We start from the raw sequence: 19,157 nt of genomic DNA on the forward strand, positions 1-19,157 counted from the left end.
ACATAGAGATAGACATAAAAGCTTGGGCTCAAACAGCTATTTTAGAGGTCACAACTCCTATGTAACTATTACTAGCTCCCTAAAATGTACAGGTGTCTGGTTCCTAGACCAAAATCCGAAGTAGATGCCAAGGGTCCATGTAAAAGAGCAAGGCAGCCCACAGCATGGGGTTCACACCACTGAGCCTGCTGAGCAGAAACCTGCCCATGTTAGCTGACAAAAAAATGCAATAGCAACAGTTTACCTCAAATCCCACCGCTCCTCCAGGCTTAGAGGTGTCCCTCCACCTGACAGGGAGACACTTACCTCCACCTCACATTTTCCTGAGAACACAGGCACAAAGGGCCAAAGAATGTAGGCTCCTAATTCCTACTTAAGCCCTTAAAATACCCACTAAAGTCATGAGAATCTAAGGATTTAAATTGAAGATTAAGAGCTGAAGAATCTTTAGGGATTGATCCTCTCTCTTGCTCTCTCTCAAAAAGCGACAACCTTCTTTTTATCTTTGTTTTTTTTCTCTTTTGTTCCAAAAGACGACGGAGAAAGAAACAGCTTCTTCCCCCTGTGCAACAGCCCAACCATTAAATATGTTCTGACACACTGAGTACCCAGATCACTCCTCCACTTTAAAGGATTCACACTGTCATTTCCTGGCCACCATCCCAACAGGGCAAACTCGCCTGCAGGTGAAATATGAAGCGTCTTATGTTTGCTCATAAAAAGATTCATCGGGAGATAGTGAAATTTCCCTTGGAAGGCCAATGGTCAAGGCACTTGCCAAGGCAATGGAAAAGAACTGACAGCTGGTCTCTGACAGAAGAACTGTATATTTTCTTTACACTGTGCTTGTTTTCATACCTCACCGTAACTGGTGTGCTTTTGTACACAAGAAAAACCTCAACTTTTTTCTCATCCTCATATAGCATATTCTTACTTAACTACACTGTACAGTGCAGGATACAAAATATTTGGTCCCAAGAGGGCTGTGAGCTCTTTCATCCCCTCAAGAAACAAAAACAGAGAGACTGCTTAGCCAAGGATGCTAAAAACACTTTTGTAGAAGTTTGGGTTTTTTTTCAATCCAGATCCACATGTTTCAAAACACTAGAATTACACACATGATGATGAGAGAAAGAAACATAAAACATAACTGAGAATTATTTAGTTCCAATTGTCCCATCAGGAAACTGTCATTAGAGAAGTTGTGGTATGATTTTAATGATAGTTTCTTCTTATATATTGCACTTCCACTAAAAAACTCATTTGCTGACCTTAAAAGCAGTCTCTCATGTGACTTTTAAGTTCAAACCAACATTCAATGACCCCTGAGATGTACAGATTACTGTCATTTCAAGTGTCACAATAAACCTCAGGTAACTCAATTCAAGTCTGCCTTACTGACTCAAAAGAGCCACGCTGGGGTTTTTTAATCAAGCCAAATAGCTCATGGGGTGTTTGCTTAATTTTTTGTCAGGTAAAAAAAGATGTCTGCAGTGGCTAATTATACTCTTAAGTACAGTTTTCTTTTGTGAGACCGTATAATTTATTTCATTTGCTTTGCAAACAGCAGAGACACCTTTTTATCTGTTGGTTGTGAGCATTGCTCCTGTCCCTATGGCAATGGGCAAGTCTCTGGATCATTACTGCTTTGTGAATTTGACTTCTGGTACCCTGGGAGATGCATTCTTGGGATCCAGGATGTAGGGAACTGCGGCAACACAACAATGCTGCACCCCAGCAATCAGCTGCTGCTTTTGTGGGACCACACTGAGTTCTGGTTCCACTGGAAGTGGAATTTAGGGAGCCCATGGGGAGACCAGGAAGCCTTTTCAGTTACTTGGAAAAATAAGACATTAGAAAAATAATGTCAGTGCACAGATAATGGAAACAAAATGATAAAAAGCTTGGGAAAGTATCTGTATTCAATTTAAAGCACTTGTAAATAGCTCTTCATCTCTCCCACCACACCATACACTCCTAGAGACAGCAAGGCAAGCACAGTTGAAATCAAAATATTTAACTATTCACTTTATTGTTCTAGGGCCAGTAACTAAAACTGCTGGTCTAAGCTTCTGAGAAAACATTTGCTGATCACAGGATACAGCAAAGTTCTCAATCTCAGCAAAAATCGAGAAGCCTATTGAGAAGGTAAAAGTGAGGGAGAGTCTACAGAGCTAAACTATCCGAACAATAACAAGAGTCAAACCCACAGCAAGGGCCTGGAGTTTGCACCAACTTTGATGAGACATTTAGCAAAAACCATGACTGGCATCTTTTGAAAGGAAAGATACTATTTGCAACAAATGAGAATTTAGTAAGCAGAGCATGAGTAACCAGGTTTTGCTCAAATAATGCAGCCTCTTAGTGCAACAAAACACTGGAAAGGAACAAACAAAGAAATCCAAATATGTCCTGTATCAGTACATTCCACACAGTTCAAGTGTACTTAGTGCCTCCTCAACACACAGTTTGGTTAGTGCAGTTTTGATAGCATTCCTATTGTATGCTTTAAATGCAAAAAATTAATTACTTCTATCTGTCAGGCATCATCAGCTCTATTACACTAAAATGAGGTTTTGTTTGTTTCTTCCTCTGATGTTTTAATTATTGCAACATGATTACAACAGACAAAACAACAGCCTAAAGGTACAGATGTAGCTAACATCTAAAATACACTGGTGTATAAATATGTATGAGGACGCACGCAGCCATGGACGATGCTTCCTTTCATAAACAAGCAACTCACATAATCAAAGCTTAGAACAATTTTTCTGGTACCTTCACATTATTAACATCCTTCAAAATTGCTCCTCATCACAGCAAAGTGACTTTGAGGTAATGAATAAACATCACTCATTCTTTTATGGGGGTAAAAAGGTGATGGAGAGAAATGCATGAAACCTGGTGAGAGATACTTGTAGTTATTAAATGGAAACACACAACATAAACTGTGAAGAACATAATGATTGATCATACTCTAGCATTTATCCTCACCCTTACATCTCACTATTCATATGTCACTCAAGCCAACCTCAATGGTTAAATATTAATCACAGAATCATTTAGGTAGGAAAAGACCTTTAAGATCATCAAGTCCAACTGCTGTCTCAGACAATCAATGCATTGTGAAATATTCACCTTTAGGTCACTTGCTTGCTATCTATGCACATGTGGATTTAGAAAGCTTGAAAAAACAAAAGATAGATCAGCTATTTAAAGGACTCTAAACCTTCTGTCTTGTCCACTTCAGAAAGAATCTTGGTACCCAAATTTGAATGTATTCAAATTTATAAGAAGAGTAAGACGATAAAATTGCAATTTAAAGATAGAGAACATCAAAAAGAAGCAATGCCTCAGATTATTCTGTAAGGAACAGGTTTGATTTCCAAGAGTTAACGACCACTGAAAAATCCTACCAGAAAAAAAATACTAAACTGTGCAGCACAGTAATGCAGAGATCCACCTACTGCAGTACAGTACAGATCCAAAGTTATTTTACCGCTTGTATTATTATTGCTGTGACTGTTGGGGCCCTCGAGACTCAGTTCCTGCCTCTGCTCTTGCACCAACATTCACCATTCATGCCCTGGTTCTCTGGGCTCTCTTTCCCAAAGCAGGTTTGTAGCAAGAGTGAGTTCTGCTCTTCCCTCAGCTCCATTTCTCCACGTGTTTTTCCTTGTGCAAAACAGTAAAATAAAGTAATGTGAAAAAAATAGGAAGAAATAAAGTAAAATTAAAGAACAAATTTGAAAGGCAAAATAAAAAAAGTAAACGTAAAATAAAAGAATAAAATAAAAGAATAAAATAAAACAGTAAAATAAAACAGTAAAATAAAACAGTTAAATAGCTCAATAATGAAGCAAAATAGAGTAAATAATAAAGTAAAATACAGTGAAGTAAAATTAAAGAAAAAATAAAATAACATTTTTCAAAAGTAAAACAAATTTTTAAAAGGTAAACAAAAAAATTTTAGAAAGTAAAACAAAAAAAACTTTAAGTAAACCAAAAATTTTTTTCAAAGTGAGCCAGATTTAAAAAAAAATAATAAAAACAAACAAACTAAATAAAATGAAAAAAATAAAACCAAAGTCAAGCAAAAGTAAATTAAAAGAGTTGGTTTCTAAGTGCACAGGAACATGAGAACAGAACACTGCAGTTGAGACAAAATTGATCTAAACTTTTTGGGCACTGCTCAGCTCAATTCCTCACAGCTGCAACCCTAGCATATCCCTGCCTGACTCTGTATTGAGGACTCTGCTCTGTGGTTCTCTTGCACTACAGTGCTAAATACTCACAGAAAAAATGTTTTAAAACTTTTAGTCAGTCATACTTGATCCATCATGTGCTATCACATCAGCACACAATCATCACAGCCACCTCATGAGCAACAAAGCCAACCAGAGCCCAGCCTACTGACTGGACACCAGGGCCCAAAAATGCTGAGAAAGCAAGGAGCTGGGTGCTGCAGAGATGTCTTCTCAAAGCTAATCAATGCTACATCTTGTCTCAGGGATCAGCACAAGTGTGAAGGGAAGAGCTTCCAAGCTCTAGATTCTTCCTCAGTGGCCAAGGGGGGAGAACCATCACAGGGAAAGGCATTTAGCAGCCTCACTCTCAGCACTTCTTTCAGTTCTGTCATGTGAAGCTACACAACTCAATGTGTGAATCCAAGTTCATGTTACTGAGATTCAAAAAAAAGATTTAATCACACCTTCTCTAGACTTTCCATGACTGATTTGCCATTGTCTATCATCTTTATCTTCTATTTCAAGGGCTAGCAGGTATTTTTCCCATGTTACCAATAATCACTTATTTGCTGCCAAGAGGTTGACTCCCAACTAGATTTAGATCACCTCAGTCAACTTTGACTGTTTTCATTACTTCAAAAAAAAACAACAGACAAAACAAACAAGTACAGTCATTTATTCTCTCACATTGCACTCAAGACTAGCTCTGCAATCTTCACCCCAAGAACATCATTCCCTTCAAAACTTACTTGGAATAATCCTTCTCCACAATGCCAAAAGCCCTGAAAAAATAGTTCAGCTAAAGGTGTACCTCAAGCAATTCCACATTTTTGCATTTTCCAGTTGTGTGTGGTTTCCTGTAGTTATCTCCTGACAGGTGCCACCCTGCAGCTCTCCCTGGGATGGCAATGAGCCACTGCTGCCTTCAAGTGACTGCCAGCCCTGTGGGAGCAGGGCAGAGGGGAAACCCTTCCAGAGATCTGATCTTCAGCTGGAGGCAAGGTCTGTTGTAGAGGCTGACAGCTCTCAATGAATTAAGAACTTACCACAACATTCAACTTTGCAAAGAGAGATGAAAAAAGTGAAGGATTTTACTTAAGCAAAAAGGAAACTGTTCTTGGATTTCAGCTTCAAACCATGTTCTCACATTTTTTTATTCCCACCTAAAAAGTGGCCTCTTGTCTTATGTGTAGGTTAAAAAGTCTCCTGAAAAATAAATCCTATTTTAATCATACATCTGAAGAACACCTATTACAGTGATAGCCTGTGTCCAAAAATATATGTCCTAGACACTGCAGAAATAAAACCAGTTATAAGCATATATACACGCACTTACTGATATATATAATCAGGAGGAAGAAAACCCCTCCAAGACTACAAAGGCATCCTATAGCCACCCTAAAACTTGCAATGACATCTCTAAAGGAAGGCTAACTGTAAAACTAGGAAAAACAAAACACTGGAACTTTAGATGTGCACCACAAGGACACTGACTGAAGCTAATACATATATATATATAAAATAAACAGGCTATTTCATGTCTATGTGCCTACCAAACTATCATATTACCCCTGCAATTCAGCTGAACATTACACAGCCGCTCAGTCCTGCTGTTGGTTAAACAACTACAACAAAAATATATTCTCAACTCTTTTCAAGAAGCAAAGCATTTTTTTTGGTTCATATAATCAAGTAACAATCTCATCTGCTCCACAGAATAAAACCAACCTGTGATAAGACATACAACTGACAATTTCAAACACAATTCCTCCCCCGCCTCAACCAGGAATATTAAGGAATAGTGTCTGATGCTGCTGCACTTAAGAGAGCCCTAACTCAGTTTATCCCCTGTAGCTCCAGTTTAAATGATGATACAGTCTTTCAATCTACAGGCCAAAATACCTCCTACTGCTACACACGTATTTTTCAAGGAATAACAGTGCCAGCTTTTATGCTAGTTATAGGATACTTTTTATGTCACAACAAAATCATTTCACTATCATCTCTTCAATTTAAGTAATGTTCTTTTCCAAGACTGAAGTCAAAGAAATTGTGTACCAATCAACCCGGTTATAGATTCAATTTTTTTTTTCAACTAATTCAGTTTAAAAGGGAATAGACCTTTTAAAGCTCATGACCCTGTATCCTTAAATCAAAATGAGGGTATAATGCCCCTGTTCCAACTCTCCAGTCTCAGAAGGACCATCTCAGTCTCCTTTTTCTTCTGAAGGAAAGGGCGTTCTCAACTGTAACAGGAACTCATGCAAGTTAAAATAAAGAAAATAATTTACTACAAAATCGGTTGCTTTTCCCTCAAGATTTGTGATTTTCTTGCAGTTTCTAAGTTTGACACATTTTGGCTGTCTCAGGTTTTCTCAGCTTCACCAGTTCTTGAGAATTCTAAATGCCCACTGATTTCACTGGGGTCAGATTAAGGCAGTGAAGAAAACAAGGAAGAATTTCTCTGGTTTAGTAATAAGACTGAAGGAAGAGTTCTCAAGTCAGTCAGTTCAGAATTAATTAAAATACAGGAGAAAATACCGGGAAATGATTTATATTCAAAGGGGATTATGGCTAACACTAAAATGTTTACAAAATCAATGGGAGCCTAGCACAAAACAGATACAGCTCAGGGGAATTCACATTGATTAGATTCCCTGTCCAAGATCTGTCCTCTTCTCCATGTTCCTCATTAATTCATTTCAAGATTTATGTGAATTGCAAAATAGATGTAACTGAGCTGCAGGTACTTATATTGTGTTAAATAAGAAAGAAAGAATTCTAGTCATCTGAAACCAAAATTCATTTGTTTCCAAATGTCTAATGAGAGAGGATGGTTTGGTTCACCTCCACATTCATCATCTGTTGCACATTATTGAGTATCCAATAATGCCAATACTAACCAAGAAAAAACTGACACAATTTGTTAACTCTCAGACAGAGTTGAAAATTTCCTAGTGTACCCAAAACACAAACCCAAGTACTCCTGACAACCAAAATAGCGTATGGGAAAAGTTGTACATCTTTATAACACTCAATTTTTTGTAGCCTTTTATATAGAATTAGCAAGGTGTTAATCACTAAAAAGGATGTTGGGGCACTGCAGCTCCAGTGCTGTCAAGCATCAGCTGCCCTACCAGCCACAAAGGCAGGTCATGTTTTAGACAAATTTGATATTATTGTTTGTACAGAAAAAATTACTGGATGAAAACCACACACAGGGGCAGTGCCAGGGTCTGAATTGATTCCTATAGAAAAGAACAACTGGAAATTGTGCCTTACACAAACTGAATGCACTTCAGATTGCCACTGACCTTTTCACAATAGCACTGATTCAGCTAACTAGACTGAAAGCCGTAAAGCAAATAGAGTCACCGAAGGGGTAATGGGTTAAAACAAGCTCCAGAACAGAGCAGGAGGCCTGACCTTCAAAGGTTAATGTCACTTGTGCCCAAGTAAATGGAGGAAATGTTTCATGACCAACATAGTGGTTCTTAAACAGACATTATATAATTCCAGGGAAACAAAGTGCTTAACTGAAAAATAACTCACGTGCATGAACCTGCCATCTCCAAGACTAGAATCTTAAGAGTCTGAACCAGCCTAATTGTTGGTCACACAAATTCTAATATCTAGCAATGATCTTCACTTTCCCACATGCTTGCCTGATTTTCCATTTTGTCAGTCAAGTGACAATACAAGTCCATGTAAGCTCTGCAAAATTCCTCTCGCCTAAGAAACTCGCCGTGGAAAACAATGCCTGTATTCTAGTGGTAAGGAAGAGCTTTGTGCAGAGAAAATAACTAGGATCATTCCTACTCCTGGAAATGGGAATGCATCAGCAACAAACTCAGGCTGCCATGGCATCTCCACATAAGCCAACTAACAACAGATGGCACTGAATCAACTCTGCACAAAACTGTGTTTTACTGCCTTGGGGAGGGGAGACTCGAAAGTTAGGAAACAAAAATCTGAGTGATCCGCTGATGATGAAACAGAAAAAGTGGGAATGGCAACAGCTACTTCTTGAACATCCACAGTGAGGATAGGTCTCAGTTTATAACCTGTCCCCCAGGCAGCAGGAGCACCACTAAGCTTTGTGTCTTGGGCTCCAACACATGGAAAGCAGAGCAAGCACATGGCCAACCTGCCTGTGGTGGAGTCTGGTGCCCCAGGAAACTGCCTGCTTTGCCTACGCCTAGAGACAGCCCCGAGGCAACCAGGAATTTTCCAGTGCAAACTCTTTGCAAATTAGGTATTCTCCCTTTTTTTGCAAAACACAGCATGTCTCGGAGCTAACACTAACTCACATTCACGTCTGAAGATGCTGCCATGTGTTCATATCATTATCTCAGCACAAATAGCTACCAATACATACAGACACATTCTCTGGTGAAACCTAGAAGGGAAAATATGAGTCATAGGATTAGGGGAAACAAAATAATAAAATGAAGCTGAGAGGTTATCAATTCTAAGAAAAGACAAGAAACAAAAAGGAGTGTGCACTGCTAATTTCATCCTAATAATTTTCAAGTACTTTCTTAAGCCTGTAAGTGGACAGAAAACAATTTTCCACTATTAAACACAGTGATCCCTATAGGGACATGTTATCACCTCACGGATATGAGGCATATACAGCCTCAGTGAGTGAGTTCAGGACAAGACAAACACAGCAAACATCTTCAACAGAACAAATAAAAAAATTAGGTTAATAAAATGCAATTAATCAGAAACTATCCACAGCAGGAAGAAAAAACAAGACGTCAAATTTAGAAATGAAAAGAAAAAAACTAAAATTATAAGGACAGACAGTGAAAAAATTTCTAGAACATCCAAGGGGTATTTTGAAATTTACCCTTTAGACATGAAGAACAGGTGCACTAACTGGAAAAATGGGAAGGTATTTTTTTGAAAAAGAAATGAACACTAAAAATATTATAAGAGTCAGCAAATCAATAGGAAACTAACATCAATATAAGAGTTGTCTTTGTAGATGCTGAACATATCTTTGCAGTAATTTCCATTACTTGAATCAAAGTTTCACTCTAACTTTTTTTAGAACTCTTTTCCCCAACCTCCAAAAAGATTCAGGTACAAAAAAGTAGATTATTAAGTAGAGGTAGATGTATTTGAAAAAAAGCACTTTTTGAGAGATTTTTTAGAGGCAGCTACCTACCTAAATGAAATTGATTTGTCTGTCAAAAATCTTCCAGAGTAAGAGGAATTCTCTTTCTAAAAATTAAATATGTACATGAATATTTTATAGTATGTCTTTCCTTAGCTGTCAATAACATTTAGTAAATAAAATCAGAAAAAAAAACAAACCTTACTTCTTGCTATGTAAGCAGTTTGATTACTTTTCTATACTTACTTCAGCTTATTTAGTGGTATTATTGTGCTATTCCTTATCAAGAGAAACTTGCACAGACATACACCACTAAATGGGTATATCCTACATATATGAAGGCCCAGGTAGAGCTTCCTCTTCTTGACAGAACAATTCAATTGAAAAAAGCAGTCTTATTTTTAGTTTCAGTTCAAATATAGCTCCTCATGCAACACAATAAATAATTATTATGTTATTCCTTTGCTTAAATAAATCTAAAAATGTTTCCATAAATGAATTGCATTGAAAAAACACAAGGAACTGAATTTTTATTTGAAAGTAAAACCTGATACAAATATATAAAAGAAATATGCCTATAGATATTAAATTTGTTGTCTAAATTTGTCTAAATACATTAAAATTGTTACATACCAGTGTAATTGTACTACATCTGGATAATGTTGAAAACTTAATGTCTTTTAATAAATTCAGAATGGATTGCAGTTAATACAGGCATAGCCTGTACTATCAGCATACAGCTCAATTCCAAATTAATCTGAACAGAAGTCATAAGGAGAAATGCTGGAAAAGGATGCAAAATATGCATGCTGAAATTGTAAAGGAAAAGTGGAGAGCAAAACACATAGCAAAGCCTGAGGTTAGCAATAATGTCTTTTCCAATAATTTCTTAACTTCTGTGCTTTGTTTTTTACATGCACATTAACTTTGAATACCCAGAACTGTATCAGTAAGTCACTTACTAAATCTTGCAGGGAAAAACATGCTGGTATAAACTGACATTTGTCATGGCTTTAGAGACTCTTGTACTTTTAGAACCAATTTCACTTTTCCATCTACTGGAAACAAAATGTATTCATATAAGGGAAAAGACAATAGATAATATTTACTGGAGCAGCCTCCAGCTATGCTATTACCACAGGCAAAACACGTTTTCCATTAAAAATAATTTTTTAAAATATTTTTATGACAAGCCAAATTATATTTTCCATTTAGTTTTGGTGTTTTCTTTGTTGTTTGGAGGGGTTTTTTTGTACTGAAGGATAAAAACTTAATTTCCTTCAGCAGTTTAAAAAAAAAAAATTAACAATTGTAGGGAGAAAGGAGAGGTGGTTTGGTTTGTTGCTCTTTTTTCAATATTCTTTCGCAGCTAACTTTAGGTAGAGCAAATCCTTTAAGATTAATCAAGCTGGTCAACACAGAATATCTGCTAGATGTCCTTTTCTGGATGCAGTAAAGCTGCTGTATTTGTGCTTTATATTACAGCCCCTGGGCACCATAAGTCTCTTGGCTTCCCAAAGCTCTAACCTTTCATTTTCACCTGTTTTGTAGCAACACTCATCTCTGTTACCTTCTCCCAAGGTGGGAGCTGTGCCTTCACAGCCAGGCAAAGTGCCACCACGTTCCACAGGGTCACTACCCACTTATGGCTCAGCATCTGCTCAAGAAGCACCAGAGCCTCAGACAACTTGCACTGAAGCAGCTAAAAGTGCTTAAAAGCATTTTAAAGAAGATTCTTTGAGAGGCCATGGCAATGAGGACAGTTCCTGGGGAGTTTAATGCTATTTTCTCCCAGGACCCCTGACATCTATACACAAACGTGAACAAAATGAGTTTTTACACTTTCTTCACTGCATTCATTACCTCAGGTCTCTACACTCTCTAGGCTGAGATCTGAGTCCTCCAAGTCCTTCATACGGGTTCTCTTGCAAATCAGGATTTTTCCTGTGTTTTCAAAATAGAGGGGGGTGTTCATTTCAGTCTGTAACAGCTCTTGCTGTAGCACAAATGCACATGCTTCCCTCCTCTGACCTACTCATGCCACCCTAACAGTTACATTTAGACAGCCTCAAAATTGGTTCTACCATTGCCAGCACAGAGCTTGAAGCAGCTAGAGAGCACCATTTACAACATGCATTTTTACTCAGTGAAAATCAAGCCCAGGCCAACATGTTATCTATAAACTGGCCCTAAGAGCTTCCACTTGGAAAAGGAGCTCCATGCCCACAAATCATTCTTTAATAGTAACGAGGAGACAGATTGAGCATCAAACCTGCACATCACATTTCTTCCAAGCAGCTGAAAAAATGTTTGTAAGTGCCAGCATTTAAATGACGTTATCTTTTTCTCATTTCAAGACTATGCAAAGTAATTTTCCTCTCTGCATACCCAAGCACTGCAAAAGGCAACCATAGAGGGTCAACAGCATCCAATGTCCCTTCAGTGCTCTTGAGACAATACACAGTACAGGATAAGAGATGATAGAACCACAAAAAAAAATTTAGGTTGGAAGTTAACTGAAGCTTCTCTACATCAACTCCCTTTTGAACTCCACAGGCCTCTGAGAAAGTTGCTATTCTGTCGGATCCTGGGTAACTAAAGGCTGTTGTGCTGCAATGGGAAAGCTCCATTTTGCATATATGCATAAACACACACATCCATCACACATACATACACACACACGTCATTTTTTAACTATTCCAGTTATGCTCCAGGTTTTTAAAAAGGCAAAACTTCAGCACCTTAACCTCTAAGATTTAAGAGATATGCGCACAATTTTTAGCAACTTGTATAAAAGTATTGGTAAGTGGTTTCCATCCAAGTCCAAGCAAAACCTCCTCATTATATACAAACATTTCTCAGTATTTTTCAGCTCAAACACAAGCAAACTTCTGATGACCACTAAAAGAACAATTCTGATTTTTTCTTTCCTTTGCTGCCAAACGTTTGATGCAAACACTGATCTGGTATAAACCACCACAGCTCCACGAAAAGCTCTTTCATGTTTTTCCTTTTTATTGATGCCAGCACAACTGTGACATGAGCTATACCACGTCATAATTGGAAGAAAGAATTTTGGAAATATCAGGATCAGATACAAGAGCTTAATGAGTAAAGACCAGCAAGAGCTCTTTCTGCTGATAAGGTGTAGTACATGCACATCGTCATTTATTGCACGAACTTCTCCCTTTCAGGGGTTGCCCCTGGACTCCTCTCTGAAACAGAGTTTAGAAAGCAAGTCCTTTCTGCACCTCATGACTCAACTGGAGGGTTCTCTAATAAACTTTGTCTGAAGCTCCCACTCTGCAAACGACAAAGGGGCATTACAGTGTAATGATAATTACTCTGGTCCAGAAGGAACAGCTTTTTCTTTTCTCCTGACTTATTAGTCGACTTTTAAGTCAGATTCTACTGCAATTAGTAGCCAACAACATGGCATTGGGCTTTTCATTAAGCCACCTATCAAATTATATCCCATGCAATGCAGAAGAATGCATGTAAGAGTATTTGTTGATCTGGGGACACAGCATCCTCCATCTCTCCATGTGAACAAAAATCTAAACAGCCTCAGAGCAGGATTTTCATTGCCATTCTGAAGGGGTGAAGATGTTTCTTTTCCTTGGATAGCAATGATTGTAATTTGTTCAAATGCAAGTTGCTAACATATGAACTGACAGTTGCAAGGCTGAATTCCTTAGGAGCCATAATTATTTATGGCACTTTATTACAACAACTCTGAAACATATGGTTACCTTATTAGAAATTAGAATTTATTTTCATATAAATCTCAGCATGACATTACACCAATAGAACTAAAGTTACTCGAGGGGATGGCAGATAATTCCACTTTCCAGGGTTCTGTAGTTGGAATATGAATTTAAACTAATTAACTTGTAAATATAAAAGCGGTTTTGATAACAGAAATATCTAGCACCATATAATGCATAAACATCATCTTCCAAAAAACTCTTGAATCTTCTTAATATAAAAAAATTTTAATATTTTCCTTGAAATCTTTCTGTCCACTGGCAAGAATATCATCTCTGCCTTTGAACTTATGCATTCACTTGACAGGAGAAAGGTCTATTTTGTTTTTAACTCAGTTTCCTCAAAGAGCAGTTCACAGCACAAGGAATCTGCAGCCCCATTTATTGAAGTCCATATGCCCACAGATGCAGGACTTTGACTGACAAGTGCCTGCCTTTTGATGATGTTATAAAAGATGAATTTGAGTTCGTGCAATGGTTAAGAATATAATTTTAAATAAAAAGTCTTTCTTTATGAAAACAGTAGGCAAGACAAATTTATTATTTGTATTAGACCCCCGAGAGAAGGCACTTTCTCTGATAAATAGGATTATATACATAGCAGAAGTTTAAATTTGACGCTGTCAGGTAATTGAAGTTTTAAAAAGTAGGTTAACAAGTGTCTTTCAAAGAATGTGAACTTTTAAAAAAGCCACCTGGCATCAAGTCATGTGTTTATAAAAGGCAGGGGTGGAGGGATTGTCTGAGGATTTTGGCATGGAGGGGTAGTTTGGGGTTTTGTTTTGTAAGCCTCCACATGAGGACTTAGTGTTTCAGTTGAACAGCAACCAAGGTAGTCTTTAAGGCAGAGATGATGATCTTGGCCATAACATTTTTAGATTCTTCTCCTGCCCTCCTCTTTTTTATGGTTTCAGCATAGAGAAAAATTCAGTGCATTTACCATCAACATTTGTCCCATCCCCTTAACTTCATGGAATTACCTGAAGCACCCACTACGTACAGCTCGTGTATATGTACACCTGTACAGCACAGAACATGAGTCTATTATAGCACACAGTGAATAACTTCTGCAGGAAACAGACGTCTTGGGATGCAGGTTTTTTGAGAGTACCACAAACAGAAGGATTATCATTAAAAGCTGACCCAGAAGTCAAGCCAATGGACACCATCCAAAACCACAGTCGTACATCACTGCCACACAGAAGGTTTATATGGTACCACATAATGTTAATGTCACCTCCCAAGCCACAAGGCAGTGAAATTAGAACAGCTGCAATGAAATCACTACAGAGGAGGAGGGGGAAATTCAACAAAATTCACCTTATTTTATAGAGCAAGAAAAACACCAGCTGCAGAAACTCAGTGGATTGCCAGCAGACTTGTACTCTGAGGGCCATATGCAGGACTGGGTTTATTCTTTTTCAGTTCAAATGGCTCGTGAAAAGTTCTGCCACTGAACAGTTATTTATGTTCAGGATGTGATGAGTCAAGGATTAAATATCAGAGGTAAGCTTTATGGAGTTCTCATCTTCAGAACTGTAACAGAAGCCACACTGTATGATGAAAGATTTTTTTGTTCTTCTATCTTTTGCAAAAGAAGTAAACTTCTGTTTTTGATTGTTTGTTTTGAATTTTTTGTTGGGGTTTTTTTTCCATTAAAGCATGCTGATGGTGATGTCTTTGCACTTGGAACTAAATCATTAATCTAAAAAGGTTAATTTTTCCCAATTTCTCCAACTTTCTGCCTCTTTGTGTTGCAACTATTTTTTTCTATGTGACTTTCAGAAAACAAACATTTTCTGACCAAACCTACACTATTGTACGTTCAGAACACATTTTTTCAATATATTTATGTATCCATGTTTCTGTAAAGGATTTTCTGACTACGTCTGACATCAAGTTCAAAGGAAAAGAAACTGAAAGCAATAAAGACCTGTGTGTGTGTGTGTGTGGAACATATTTACAAAGCACAAGTAAATGAAACACTGTTTTATTTTTAAAGTAGCAGCAAAATCCTGAGATTCCAAGTTAATGATCTGTCATGTTGAGAGCTTGATAGCCTTGTGCACGAGTCAACCAACGAGTGTTGGAAAATTATTTTGTTCTACAAACTTAAGATAACTAAGAATGGTATCTCTTGCTTTACAAGAATATTGAGACAACTGCCTTTCAGAGTTCTAAGTCAAAATACTTAGACGAAAAAATAAAAAGGGAAAAAAAAAAAAAAGAAGAAAAGTAGTGACCTTAGAATTTTATTGTCAAGTGAGATAAAAAGCTTTATCTGGTCTGTCTTCCAGTGCCACACGTAGAAGGGAGACTGGATGCCTACAGGAGATGACTGCACGGTGGTCTGGCACATCAGGTGGACGCTTTGCCTGGTCAGTCTGTGCTGCAAGCTTAGATCCGTGCTCAGTGCCAAATGAGCACTCAGTTTTCTCCCAAAGCTTTCATTCTTCTTTATCTCATCTACCCAGATCTGGCAAGCCCAGTAACGTTATCCTAACTCTTCCTCACAGCACAAACTAAGCAGATTTTCTGAATTTGGCTAGTATTTCATAGCTTATGTGACATTTTTTTCAAATGAGCAATAATTTGTGAACAACGGATTACAATAACATGTCTGGAGAACAGAAGGAAAAGAGTGATTTGGTTGTGTTTCTTCTGAATGAAAGTCACACGTGCTTCTAGAGCATTCTCCCAAGTTCAGAAATGGATTGGATTTTCACAAATAGTAAGGTATTTAACTCATTACTCTTTAAGCTGAGGTAACAGCACTAAGGTGACGTTGAGATCAGGTCATTTAAGGAATCATCCTAGAGAGCATACTTAGGTATACAGGAAAAGAACACTCTACCATATCATCATAAAATGAAAATATTCATCTTGTAGGTCCACTGTAGTCAATGAATTCTTTCTTATAATAGAAAGAATCTATAATGGAAATTATAGATTTCTATAATTATAGAAAGAATCTTCTTTAAATCTTAAATCCTGTTATCACAGGACCGTTCTCTGGTGACTCTGGTTAACCACATGCTGCACAACGTGACAAGACACCTTGTGGTGTGCTACTGTACCTCTTTTTCTAGATGCTTCTTGGAAGCTTAAGAAAGTGTGCGCAAAGGTGCGGACGGAAGGTAAATACTAATTTTCTTGCTCTGTGCACTCTTGTGAGAAGAGGCATGAATTTGTCCTAACTGAGATATTCATCCCTCTTCAGGTTTTAACAGTTCTCACAATAGATCAGAGCTCAACAGCAACTAGATAAAAATCACTTTTGTACCAACATAACAACTTTGCAGGTGGAAAGGGGCTGTTAAATGTTTCAAGCTAAGAACATAATAAGAATGAAGAGCTGAAATGTGTCAGAGGAATATTCTTTTGCTCTTTACTGTGAAATATAGATAATCATTGAATTCTTTTCAGAAGACATGGCTCTTTTCTTGTTAGTATCTAAGAAGTGAGCATCAGCATGCTTGCTAGCAACAAGCCTGGCTTTCAGCTGACTTGATTTTCCTTAATTCATCATCTCTGAGCTTCAGACTCTATCTGCTGACACTTCCCTGCCTCTCAGTTTGCCATATGCAGACTGTTCCTATTAGTATTTGCAAAGCAGTCATAAACTGTAGAGCTTTTCAGCTCTGAAGAAGTCCTATATACAGGCATTTGCAGGTCTGCTGTACACATTACATAACATACCTGGAAGGACCAACATAAGACAGACTCAAATGAATTCCCCATTTTAGTCCTGGTTTTGCCATGAACTGCTGCCCCACATGTAACTAATGCTCACACGTGCAACTTTCAGTGCTCAGCACAGGAGCCCAGATGTCACGTTCCAAGAAGTCACAGCTGCAAGTGTGCACAGACTGCTACAACTTGACTGTTTGAGTCCTGCAGATCTTGGACTTGCACAGTTCCCAGAATTCATTCATGCATATGTGACAGAGATAAATAGACACTGGTTCAAGACTTGTGCCTAAGTATCCACAACTGTAGCTAAACCTCAGGCAACATGATTAATAAAAATATCTCTATAAATCTCTCTTCAAAAGACTCTAATTATCTCTCATATATGCAAGAAAAGAAGGTAAATGTCAAAAAACCCCCGACTTTTAAGTAAAGTGCATTGCTTTTACAGAACATAAAGAATCTCCACTTATCTCCTTCATTCATTACAAATTCCATTTATTGTTTGTTTTCAGAAACTTCTGTCTTTCCTGAACACATCTCTGTTATTTCAAAAGTGGAATGCATACAGTGAGTGGTTATCCTGTATGTAAATCTTGACGTGAGAAGCTGCTAACTACTTGAAAAGTAGTTACTGGAAATGAATAGTAAAAGCCTCTCAGGTTTGTATTATTGATTGTACAAATATGCTGATGTAAATTCTCTGATAAAAGTTAGAAACTTTTTTATTCTTTTTTCCATTGTACTGCTAATGTGAATATGGAATGTTAAAAAAAGAGACAAATACTTGTCAAAAAGCAAAGCAGACTCACCATACTTCAGAGATCTTACAAAATGAAATTCATGCTGTAAGCTCCAGCAGGATAAAACTGTGTGAATAAGTGCAAGTAGAAATAACAGTAAAACCATAGGTAACTCTATGCCAGAATTCACATCCACAAGTACTTCAAATACTGGAAGAGATGAGAAATTTGGAAAGCTCCAAGTTAATGATCTGGAGCACTCCAAACTAAGGTGTCACTTCCCAGAACATATCATGAGTATGAAATAGTTTAACCTTGCCACCTCCAAGGAAACAGTAATCTTACATGTCTTAAGTTTGAAGGCTTAGGAATGACAGAGACAAATCTAAACTACAACTGAGCATGAGATCTTCCTTCCTTCCTTCATCTTGTTCAGGTGTTTTGGGTATTTGATTCTTACACAGTACACACAGAAATCCAAAAGAGTAAAAGAAAAAGCCCACCCCTATACCTTATCAACATCCTGGCAACTGTACCTTCAGATCCATGCCTTTAGCCTCATTTATTTAAGTCACAGCTTCACCATGCATTTGAGACTATAGTACAGCCAACTATGAAATGATCCTACTTAGCAGATTGAACACAGAGATGAGAGGAAGGAGGTTAGAAAGGCATAGAGAGAAATTTTGCAGAGAGCTGTTCTGAGGAGTGAAAGGAAGGTCTTTATAGAGCTGAAAGGAGTCACCTCTTGGTTAATCAATTTGTCAGTCTGTAGCTCCCCTTGTTCAAGGCCTCTCTTCTCTGCATTACCTCCTAAGAACTGCACTCCATCTAGCAAATTTATAATTTCATAAAATGCAGAAAGCAACACTCATCTATTCCATGGTCTCAGGCAGCAAAAGCAGCTGTGTTTGTTCTGTTGCCTCATGTTTCATCCACATGCACAGAAGTCAGGGATTTGATTTACTCTTCTGAAATTTAATGCAACATAGACCAGGTATGTTGTAATTCCTACTAATTTCTTTAAAAAGTTCCTTCTTTCACCATCACTCCCACTAATGTACTGCCAATATCTCCAAAATTGTTTGGGTCAAGATGTTTAAATTTTTTTTCCACAGAATTAGAAAAGGGACAGTCTACTACTAGGTAAATAAAAATACTAAGCACTGATGCTATTTAAAACAGAAAAAAAAAAGAACTAATACTGTGTTATGTATCATAGCTGATAAACAGCCTTCTTACTGTCTTCTGATCTCTGAGAAGTCCTTGTAGTACACATAGAGCAGAGGTTCCCACAGTTTTTTGTACAAAAAAGTTTCTCTCTATACACAATATATCTGCTGCCTACCTTTAAAAACACATGCAGGAACTGTTTTCCCAGTCACTGGAAGTGCATATATAGGATCATTCAAATTTTTGTTTGTAGAGAATTGACTTAAAACTGTAAGATTTATAGCTGCAGTTTACTGAACACATGTATAAATTGCTATATAAAGCCATCCTGTTCACTTGCATACACTAAAAAATCTTTTTATGAATGCAGGATCATTTCAGCACAGTCCACGCATGTCTTTTTTTATTCTTT

At 37.5% G+C, this 19,157-nt stretch overlaps 1 protein-coding gene across 1 annotated transcript in view; it reads right to left on the reverse strand.

Moving 5' to 3' along the window:
• Nucleotides 1–19,157, reverse strand: part of NELL1 (neural EGFL like 1) — a 287,217-nt gene that overhangs the window by 172,647 nt on the left and 95,413 nt on the right.

Source organism: Chiroxiphia lanceolata, chromosome 6 (genome assembly GCF_009829145.1).
Source record: "Chiroxiphia lanceolata isolate bChiLan1 chromosome 6, bChiLan1.pri, whole genome shotgun sequence".
Lineage (NCBI taxonomy): Eukaryota > Metazoa > Chordata > Aves > Passeriformes > Pipridae > Chiroxiphia > Chiroxiphia lanceolata.